The 11,094-nt window shown below is 49.3% G+C and overlaps 1 pseudogene; it reads right to left on the bottom strand.

Annotated features, from left to right (window-relative positions):
* Positions 1-276: 276 nt before the first annotated feature.
* Positions 277-1,688, bottom strand: LOC108509736 (annotated as a pseudogene).
* Positions 1,689-11,094: the final 9,406 nt, after the last annotated feature.

Below are 11,094 nucleotides of genomic sequence, written 5' to 3'. Positions count from 1 at the left end.
ATACAACTACTTATAAATTAACTTCCATTAATATAGACAGTGTCCATGATGAGGTGTGAGCCCCACAAGCGCAGCTCTGTGTGTGAGCAACTCTTTCAGGGGCCATGAGCAGGAGTCCTTTGAGCTGATATCAACAGAGATGTTCTCCTGCAGGGCCTCTGGGTGGGCATCCATATCGTGCACCAGGTGCTGGAAGAGATTGAGTGGTTCAACCCTTCTGAAGTCTGGGGGCAACCTGATCTCTGCTGGAACCCTTTTCTTATCTGTGTTGAAGTGTCAAGGTGTTTCTTCCTCTGGGAACAGCACAGATGCTCCAAGAGACACAGCAGCTGCTGCAGGAAATCCCTCCTTTGCCACTGTGACAGGGGTACGGTGTTCAGGAGTTGCATCCCAACTGTCTCCAAGGCAGAGGTAGAAAAGCCTGCGCCCACCAGACATGGGTGAGGAGCTCAGGCATTTGCAGTGCCAGCTGTCGGGGGGGCCTGCCTGGCCAGGGGCCTGAAGAACTTGGCCTCAGCCCCGGCGTAGGTCTCAGGCCAGGTTGTGCTGGGGATGGAGTGACCTCTGTGGGCTGGCTGCTCAGAAAGACATCTGAGTGGCCTTCCCACACCCCAAACAGCATCTCAGCCAGGAAGCTTTCCTTGCCCTTGGTCAGCTGGAACGTGCAGGAGTGGCTGGAGGGCAGCAACATTAAATGGCAATTGTACAATTTCGGCAAGAGCACCCAGGCTGCTCTCAGCAATGGGCATGACCAGGGAGCAATTTTCTGCACCTCTGGGGAGGAGCTGGTGCACAGGGTGTGTAGGAGGCTGATTCCTGTGTGTGTAGGGCTCCCGATTCCTCCTCAGCTGCTCCTCGGGCTGGTGGAGGAAGTACAGCGTGTTCTCCCCCTGCTGCTCCCTCGTGCAGGTGAACACCAGCTCCACGCGGATGCAGAAGTTCCTGGCAGGCATTTTCCCTGCAGTGTCCAGCTCCAGGTGGAAGGTGTGCCCCAAGGGAGGTTCAGGGGTACCAGCACTTGGTACACAACATCCTCCTCATGGAAACTCCAACCCTTGAAGGTGTTGCCGGCCCCCATGGCTCTTTATGGCACCGAGTAGAGACTGTTTGAAGCCAAATGCAAAGACATGTGTGAAGTTGTCCATCAGGTCAGTTGTGGTTGTGCAACCTCTGTCCAGGTCCAGAACAGCCACTGTATATGCTCCTCTAAAAGCCTTCTGAGCTTACTTTCCTTGTCTTCATTTGCATCATATTTGCCTTCTTCATTTCCAACAGCACTGGCTTCCTGCACATTGGCATCATCATTGCCTTCTTTTCCTCCATTTCCAGCATCGTCTTCTTCATTTGCGTCAACACTGCCACCTTTCCATCATCCTTGTTGTCTTCCTCCACATTTGTGTCATTGCTTTCTACTTCTTCCTTTGCAACGACATTGTCTTTTCCTCCTCCTCCATGTGTTTGTTGGAGTTCTCCTCCTGGCCACTGCTGTCTGGCTCACAGCTTGTTTTCCCGAGGCTACGCCAGAGCCCCAGGAGCAGGCCCAGGACGGCAGCCTAGAAGTGCCGTTGCTGCAGGGCAGCCCCGAGCAGGGCTCCCCGGGCCCTGACACTGCGCTCCAGGGGGCCCTGCTCCAGCTCCTGCAGCAGCCGAGTCATCTGCCAGTCCAGATACTTCGCACGCTGCTCCATGCGCTCCTGTGTGACCTCATCCAGCTCGTCCCCAACCAATTATGGGTACTGGGTGAGGCTTTGCACGAGCAAGGCAAGGAATTGGAGCTGATGTAGCAGACCATTGTACTTCTGAAGGTCCTCTGTATGGGCATCCATATCGTGCGCCAGGTGCTGCCAGAGGTTGGCTCAACCCTTCTGAAGTCTGGGGCGAGCTGATCTCCACATGAACGCTCTTGGGGCCTATGTTGGAGTGGTCAAGGTGTTTCTTCCTTCGGGAGCAGCACAGGTGCTCCAGGAGATCCAGCAGCTGTTGCAGGAAATCCCTCTTTTGCCACTGTGACAGGGGTACAGTCACAACATTGTCTCCAAGATGCAGCTGAGTCATCTGCCGGTCCAGATACTCCCCATGCTACTCCATGCGCTTCTGTGTGGCCTCATCCAGCCCATTTCTGACCACTTGTGGGTACTGGATGAGGCTCTGCACAAGCAAAAGGACATTGGTTTCCAAGAGACATTTCCCAGGGGTGATGAGCAGCTGCAGGGGGCGATTTCCCAGTGGGTGACTCCCAGAGCACCGGCTTCTGTGTGTCCAACTGATTCAGTTCTGCTCCGTCAGGGCCCTGGGGAGTGTCTGGGATGAGCAGAGTCTTCATTGTCTCCCCAGTGAACACAGGGAGTCTCCCCAGTGAACTCGTAGCCACAGCAGTGGTGCCTCTTGCTTGGTCCCTGCCCAGCCAGAGCTGCCAGGAAGTTTCACAGCCCATGGGAAATGCCCAGCATGGCCTTAGAGTGCGAAGGGAACACAGAGTGAAAAGCATCTGTGTAGCCACCGCGGTCTTCGGTGACTACTGAACGGGGGAGACCATTAAGAGGAGGACGCTGCTGCTCTTGTCAGAGGGCTGCTGCACAGGGGTGGTGGGGGCAGGTGTGGCTCAGCTTTGCCTGCTTGACTTTTCCTATCTCCTGTCTGTTCCTTCTTGTCCTCTGAATTCTCCAATCTCAGACCACCACGTCTAGGTGCTCATAGCCAGCCTTGCCAAGTGCCCTCAGTGATGTCGCCTTCATCAGCTGTGCTTGCCAGTATATCAGCCACTTCAGCTTGCTGTGGAGGAGCTGGGAATTACCTCAGTTTGCTGCAGATGTACTCATGAAATCCAGAACAGCATGATGATACAGAGATCACCGGGGTAGGATGCAACTTCCTCTGTAGCAGTCCAAAAACCACAGTGGACCTGCAGAGAAATGGAACCTATCCTTCTACACGAGGCTGTTTCTTTGAGCTGGCCAAATTCTTGTCCACAGGCTGAAGTTATGAAGACCCCTATGGAGACTGGCTGAGAAAGTTGGGGCTGTTCAGCTTGAGAAGTTTGTGTGGACACCTTAAAACAGCCTTCCAGTATCTGAAGGGGCCTACAGGGAAGCTGGAGAGGAACACTTCATCAGGAACTGGAGTGACAGGACAAGGGGGAATGGCTTTAAACTGAAAAGAGAGTAGGTTTAGATTAGATGTTAGGAAGGAACTCTTCCCTGGGAGGGTGGTGAAGTCCTGGCACAGGTTGCCCAGAGAAGCTGTGGCTGCCCCATCCCTGGAAGTGTTCCAGGCCAGGCTGGATGGGGCTTTGAGTAACCTGGTCTAGTGGAAGGTGTCCCTGCCCATGGCAGGGGGATTGGAATGAGATGGTTTTAAAGGTTCCTTCCAACTCAAACCATTCCAGGATTCTATGATTTCCCCGTGACCAGCATTGGTCCCCCCAAAAGACCTCCCATCTCCTCTCTTCCCTCCTCTTGTGAAGAGAGCACAGAGCACATTCTGATGCTGCTGGTGGTGTTGGGACAGGTTGGTTGATGCTCTTCCTGCCATCCCATGGGTCTGACTCCCGTCTGAAGTCTTCGGCCCTGAATCAGTGCCTTCAAATGACAGTTATCTCCCCTCCTTCCTTTTCCATTCCGCACTTGAGTAGACCAACATTTCATTTGCCACAGAACAGCCCAGTTCCCAGTTCCCATATTGTGGAGCTTTCTGCCATAAATCAGCCTGATAGGTTTATTCTCTACGTAATGGGAAATTATGACAAATGCAGCTGTATAATCTAGTTAGTAACTCACCATAATGACTGCTTCTGGGGTGATTTATGGGTTTTGTCATATGTGAGCTTTCAGAACATTAGAGATTACATTTTTCACACTTTTTTTTGTTGGAATCTCAGTTTATTAGACTTCACTGCGGCATTAATCACTTGCAGTACAACCCTGGACTTCACAAATGTATCAGATCAGCATGAAAAAGGCAGAGAAAACAAGAACTGTTGTGAATTAATGAACCGGGTAACACATGTCTCACAACCAGTGATGAAACAACCTGTGTTCTTCTTCATGCCGCAACAGAAAGCCCCAAAGTCTGGCTTTTTTTTTTTCGCACAACACAGGCAGCAGCAAAGAACTGAATCAACACGGCCACGCTTGAAACCTGAAAGATCTGCGAGGCTGAGTCTCTTCTAGCTAATGGTAAAATGATGTGTGAATCTGTCCTAAATGTTCAAATAAAGAAGATTGATTCACAGTTATAATATGGCTTATAAGCAAAACACTGGGATTCTATAGGAGAAATGCATGTGTTGTGAAACAGCCGATAAATCAGAGAGACAGTTCCAAGGTCTACTGTGAAGGTCTGGGAAATGTTCAGAGTTACCATCTATGGAGTTTGATGCAGGATAAACTGGAACAAAAGGCCATCATTACCCGAATTGCTTTGGTTTAGACTAGGGTTTTTTTCTCAGATAACACTGTGTAATACTCCAGAAAATATGTTGTAAAGGTCACCATGATCCATGGGACACAAGCAGGGAGGCTGGGGTTGATGCAACATGTTCCCTGCACTGGGAGGGTGGACAGAGGGCAGGCCTGTTGTGGGGTAAGACAGAGGGCAGGCCTGTTGTGGGGTAAATCAGGAAGCGGGTGTCAGACCCCACCTCAGACCTTGTCTGGACAAAGCCTTGGAATTGCAGAATATCCTCAGTTGGAAGGGACCCACAAAGGTGATCAAGTCCAACTTCAGGCTCTGCACAGGACACCCCAACAATCCCACCCTGTGCCGTTGCATGTCCTGGTGGGCAGCATCACGCAGCTGACTGTGGTTTGGGGTGGGTGGGTAAGATGATCCACAGGTGGTGAGGAGTATCCCTGTTCCCTGAGCACCTGGAGAGCTGCAGGCACCGATAACTGGTAAGGACACCAGCCAGGGAGGTGACCTGGGGTTGGTGAACTGGTGTCCCCTTTCAACTGCTGCTTTCTGCTGAAGATAACACAGCCTGTTACCAAGCTCTTGTTGCTGAGGTGATAAATGAGTGGTGAGATTCCGTGCTTCATGTCCCTGTTTTTTTCTGCACTACTTTTACTCTCAGCACCGGGAAGGATTGGGCCAGAATGGAGGGGTTTGGAGTCACAGTGCTGGAGCTGGGATGGGCAGCCAGGCAGAGCAGCTGGAGGTATCACAAACCCTCTGCCAAAATACAGTGCTGCTCTGTTAACGCAAGATGGGGATACTGAGCCCAACTGTGAGTATTGATGGGATGCCACAGCGCTCAGGGCACTTCAGAGGAGAGGTCCTGCTCCAGGCTGAGCTTTTTGGATACTCAGGGAGCAGCTCCGGCACAAACCTTTGCGTCTTTCGTGAGCCAATGCTGCTTTCTTAACCCCCTTATTGGGCTGTGCATGGACAGTTGTCTGTGGAAACTTGGACATGAAGGACCATGGATGGGCATGAAATGTGGCCTCCCAGTAGAAACAGCTGGGCTGAACACTCCTTGTTCCAGCTATGACTCTTTGCTCTCAGGAGCAGCAGATTCCATCCTTCATTTAAACAGAGCCTTTTCTTAGTTATTATTTTGAGGAACAAAAAGGACCTTTCTTGTTTATTTTATTAGCATTTTTAATTACTCTTGTTTGGGCAGTGCAGGGCACTCATTGCATGAGAAGCATGAAATGTTAGATACTGCTGAAGTGGGGCATCTGCAATGAGATGTAAGTGTTGAATCTCCTGTTAGAGGTTTGGAGGTGTGGCAGTCAGAAGCTCAGGTCCTTCAGTGACCAGCAGCAAATGGGAGACAGGCACTGCACAGACACAGAATGTAACATAAATCATGGTCAGATTTTCTCTGTCAGGTAAAAGGAACTCTGCTTGTATGTGTTGTTTTGATTTTAAAAACACAAAAAGGAGACCAAAACATGCACCTGAGTTTTCTTCTTCAGCTTGATACAGGCTGGGAAAAACTGTTTCCTTGAGTTTGTTCCATCCATTCCAGACTTCAGGCACTGATGCTGGTCCTGAGCAGGAGGCATCGCCAGCTTGGATGAAATTTGGTGCATAAGTGTTTGGTTTTGAAGTGCCTGCGGAGGGACTGGGCAGAGGCAGCCAAGGACTGTTGGCAGGGCTGGGAGAATCACTTGTGTCCTGCTGGGAAGCTGTGGTAGCAAGAGGGTGAAGGCAAGTAAAGAAACAAATCCAGTTTTTGGCAACTCTTCAGTCATCCAGACTGAAGTGACAAATGTGGAAAATGTGGAGGCTTCAACAGATAAACCCCAGCAAGTGCCATTCTCTGCAGGTCTTGGATGATGCCAGCAGTGTCTCCACAGGAACCTAGGGAGGAGGAGAAGCATCCCAGTGATTACAGAATTGCAGGTGGTTGATTCAGTATCACCTTGAGCCCAGTGATGCTGCTGCTCTGCACAGCCAGAGGCAGGCGCTGAACAAAGTTCTGTGCCAGCTCAACCCCCCTCTGACTGCACCAGCTGTGCCAGGCCAAAAATATGGTCAAATCCCAGGTTCAGCCTATGTGATGTGGGAGAGATTTTAGCCTTGATCACAAGCACATGATGGCCGGTTACCCATCCTCACAGAGCCTGTAGGCTTTGCATTCAAAACCAACTTATGGATGGAGTGTGCAATGCATGGACATGGGAGAAAACCCAAAAAAACCACCTTGCAGCATCAGACCTTTAGATCTAAGTAGTGTGGCAGGGGATAAATCCAGCTCAGAGCTTCTCAACCTGTGCCTGTTGGTCTTCAGGAGGAGAATCAGAGCAAGGGTGGGGGAGCAGGAGAATATCCCAATGTGCTGCCCTGGGGGCTGCTGGTGCCGGATGAACATCTCCAGCCCTCCCTCACTGGCAGGAGCCCACTGGTTTTCTAGCCCTCCAGCACAGACAGGGAGGCCCAGGCTGCTTTGGGCAGCTGCCTGATTTTCCTGTGCCTCAAGCTGGCCCGGCTGGATGCTCTCAGCTCCCACGTGGTCCAGAGGGGAGAAAACAAGAGGCATTCCTGCCGTGTGGGGGAGCAGAGCTGTCGCACAGCGCCGTCCGTCATGTCCCGCTGACAGATACTGGCTGCAGCAAAGAGGCTGGAAACCAAAAATAGCCCCTTCCCTACACAGGAAATAAATAGATGGGAAGGCGTACGTGCACCCAAGTCTCCGTGTCCTGTGCTGTGCCTCAGTGGAGAAGCTCAACATTGGGAAGGGGGTGGGTGTGGCATGGCTGGTGTAAAGATGCCAGCCTGGCCTGACCCGGCATCTCCCAGCTCTTGGACTCCAGTACCATGTGCATCTCCAAACTTCCACCACCTCTCGGGCCTGTCCCCATCATCTCAGACAGTTTCTCCTGCTGGCAGGTGTGGCTAATAAGTCCCATGTGATTTTTTTTTACCTCTTTTTTTGGCTTCACACTGACAGAGGGCAGGGTTAGATTTTAGATTTTGGGAAGAAATTCTTCCCTGTGAGGGTGGTGAGTCATTGGCACAGGTTGTGGCTGCTCCATCCCTGGAGGTGTTCAGAGCCAGGTTGGATGGTGCTTGGAGCAACTTGGTCTAGTGGAATGTGTCCCTGCCCATGGCAGAGGGTTGGAACAAGATGATCTTTAAGGTCCCTTCCAACCCAAACCATTCAGTAATTATGATTTTAAGATTTTATGATTTTCTATGGAGCAGAGAGCAAAATGTCCCCATTTGGCTGGCTGGCATCTTTCTTTTGCTCTACTGAAAGTCTGTTTCTCCCCTCCTTCTTGCCTTCATCTTTCTTGGAGGAAAACTGTCTTTTATTTCATACTAGAAAAAATCTAGACCACTCCTTATCCCCAGCCCTGAGCTGAGAAGTAGGGAGTAAAACTAGGGAGTAAAACATAGGTGGTGGACCAATGCCATGAAAACTGTTTTCTCCCCATGGCTCCATGTCTCTGTCTGCTCCCAGAGTGCTGGTTTTCCTCCTGGGGACCAGTGCCCAGAGAGTGGAAAATCGGGGGTGAATTGTTGAAAAGGCTCCGTTTGGAGCTTAAGTCGATGGCTCTGCTCTGAGGTCAAGGAACTGCTGCTTTTGCCAGCAAAAAGAGCCCAGATGTTTTTCAATTTACACAGGCGAGCTCTCCAAAAGCAGGTTAGCACTGTCATGCTGCACGTTTGGGAAGGACCCCCTCTTTCCAGAGTCCCTGGCATAAAATATATGCTGTGAAACAGGAGGTCGGAGTGCTGAAGTGATTTAAGAGCCTTTGCTCCGACTCAGGGATTTTGAAGGGGTCTTCATGTTTGTTGTGTTTCTGGGTTCTAATATCAATGAGAGAATTAAATCATTATATTGAAACATCAAAACACTAATGCTTTGTTTTCATTGGCATGAACCAAAATGATCTAACTCAAAAGCCATGAAATATCAGCCTTTTTTTTTTTTTTCCTGACGATGAATAATAAGATCTCTGGCTGCTTGTGATAGTAAATTTAATAATGTCAGTGATTTGAAAGGTTTGAGTCCTAAACGTGAAGAAATGTGTTTTACCCCCTCCACCCTCTGCCTTTTTCTTCCCTCCCCCCTCCACTACTGTCAGGAAGTTTTGTGGTAAATAAGCCAAAATGTGTAGATTAAAACCCATCAGTCTCATGTACCAGGTGAGTGCCAAACTCTACATACCCGGCGCAAACCTCCACCTCCCAGGTGGTCTGAATTTGCTTATAGCTGGGTCCTGTAAGCAGATTTAATATTTCATAAGCACTGCTCCATCTCATGCCTATATTATTGACACCACATGGAAGTCAGGAAATTGGTTCTTTCTGGGAACAGTTTGCAGAAATATGCAGCCTGTCAGCTCCTTTCTCATGGGGTGCATTAACAGAGGGGCTCGCAATTACAAGTAATGAACCTTCTCCAGATGTCTGCAGTGACTCAGCTCCAACTTTATCTTCGACGGACGAGATGGACTTGACAAGATGGATTATTTGTGGATATAATATAATGGCTTTGCAAAACGTGGAATTCCCAATTATTGCAAGGCAGGGGAAGCATTCGGTAGGAGCAGGAACGCCAAGGTTTATCCACTGGATAAACAACAACAACCCAAAAGGAAATAAGCTGTGCCATTTCCCCCCTCTTGAAACTACCAGTGTTCCCATGCTGTTTTAATTCTTCCTCTTTACGATACCGTTTATGTTACACACATTAAAGTTAAGTCATGTCTTTAATAAGATGGAAACTGGAAGTGAGATTTTGAAGGAAAAGGAGCTCAGAGTCCTAAATTTACTCTGTGCTTGGAGAACACAGAAAAAACAACAGAAAGGATGGGATATACCAAAGAAAGCAATTTTAATTGTCATCTTCCATGGAAAATTGAATCCAGTCGTTCCCCACCGCTGTGAGTGCCAACGTACTGTGCTATATATGGCTGGGCGCTTATTTTAGCAGTTCAGCTGTACAGAAAAAGTGTAACCAAAGTGAAATTTCTCGGGTAAAAGCTCTGCCTGCAAATGATGCATAGGGTTCTCTGGGTTATAAATTTCAAAACAGGTATTTCAAGGCCTGCGTCGAATAATTGAAACAAATCTCTTTTACTTTGGGTTTGATTAAGAGCGATAATTTCATGCTAATGCCCTCCGAAGGAATACTTGTCAGGCGTGGATAAAGAGATGCTGAATTATCTTTCTTTTAAATCACAGGTCTCCTGGCACCCGAGTGGTAACGCTGGGGTCTCCTTGGGGAAGTATTTGTATATCTTTTTGGGCTGAGCTGCAGGTTTGTTTGATGTGGATCTTCAAGATAAAATTACTGCGCTCCAGATGTTCCAGTTTAAATGTTTGTACATAGGGATTTCCTTGGTTGTTGAAGAGAGGAGACTCAAAACAGACTCGATCATTCATGCATCTATTTCTAGCACATGTTTTGCCATGTTTGAGGAGGCGAATATCGAGAGGAGCTTTTATAAACAGGCCTTTCTTTCTCAGAGCACGGTTTGTTTTCCAGGTAACGTGCAGGGCAGGTTTCTGCAGTGCTAACAGCAAAATGTTCATTTAAACTATCACACCTCTCCCACCAGCTCCAAAGATCTTCCTTTCTCATTGGGAAGAGAAAAGAAAGGGGGAATTCTCCTCCCTACCCGTTGCCTGCCAAGGTGAGATGTGCTCTGCCTGCATCCCCACTGTGGGTTGTTGCACCTTCTGCAGTGGCTGTTTCCAGGCATGGGAAAGGCTGAGTTCTGGGGATGCTGGACCCAGCCCGGCCCCAGGTGGTGTTGATCCATGAAACCCTGCTCCCATCCCTGCTGCAATCAGACTCTTTGCCTCCCTCAGGATCTCCTTGGGCTGAGAACATTAAGAGTGTCTCTACGAGAAGAGCCCGCTCAATATCACACCTGCAAGAGACAAGCTCTGCCAGCAATCGGGAGTTTAGTCCCAGCTGGGAAAGAGCAGAGATCTTTCCAGTGTGCTTTTGTGCCAGGGAGGAGGCAGCAGGATTTGCTTCCCTGCCATGATTCTTCATGGGTGTCCTCAGCAGTTTGGGACAAAAACATGTCTCAAAGCAGCAGCAAACATGTGTGGAGACAAATGACTTCAAAGGGTGGTTGATAATTATCAAAAGGAAAAGCCAGCCCTTTGTAAATAAGAACAAAAAAAGAGCCCACTGCAGGACAGGGTCTATCCTGGCGCCAGTTTTGGTGGCATTGAATGCAGCAGTGTGGGAGCAGGGCTGGCTTCCCTGTTTTGGGTGTCTGTAGAAGTCAGTGTAGAGGGTTGTGCTGCTTATGTGGGGAGCAGGAGCTGATTCAGCAGTTGTTATTCTCTTGTGGTCACTTGGGGTGGCCTTGAAGTCTCAAGTGGTGGCTTTGTTATCATGGAGATGCACAGGAGACGTTTAAATCTTCACTTCCATGTATCCACAAACCCTGCTTTTGACAGTAATTAAGAAATTTGGGGAAGAATAGACAACCTTATTAAAAAGTACGACAGAGAAGAGGCAGTGGCAGGGGAATGAGGAAACAAGGTGGTGGAAAGGAGACCTTCCCTGAGGTTGGTGCCAATCCTCTGAGCCCCACAAGTAAAGCCCTGTTTGAAGTGAAAGCACGAAGCAACTGCACTTCTTCTCGGGAAAGCGGGAAGTGAGCACCACATGGAAAT

Source organism: Lepidothrix coronata, unplaced genomic scaffold (genome assembly GCF_001604755.1).
Source record: "Lepidothrix coronata isolate B3197 unplaced genomic scaffold, Lepidothrix_coronata-1.0 Scaffold397, whole genome shotgun sequence".
In the NCBI taxonomy this organism is placed as follows: Eukaryota; Metazoa; Chordata; class Aves; order Passeriformes; family Pipridae; genus Lepidothrix; species Lepidothrix coronata.
Note: the sequence above shows the minus strand (reverse complement) of the source record. Positions and strands in the feature narration are given on the sequence as shown.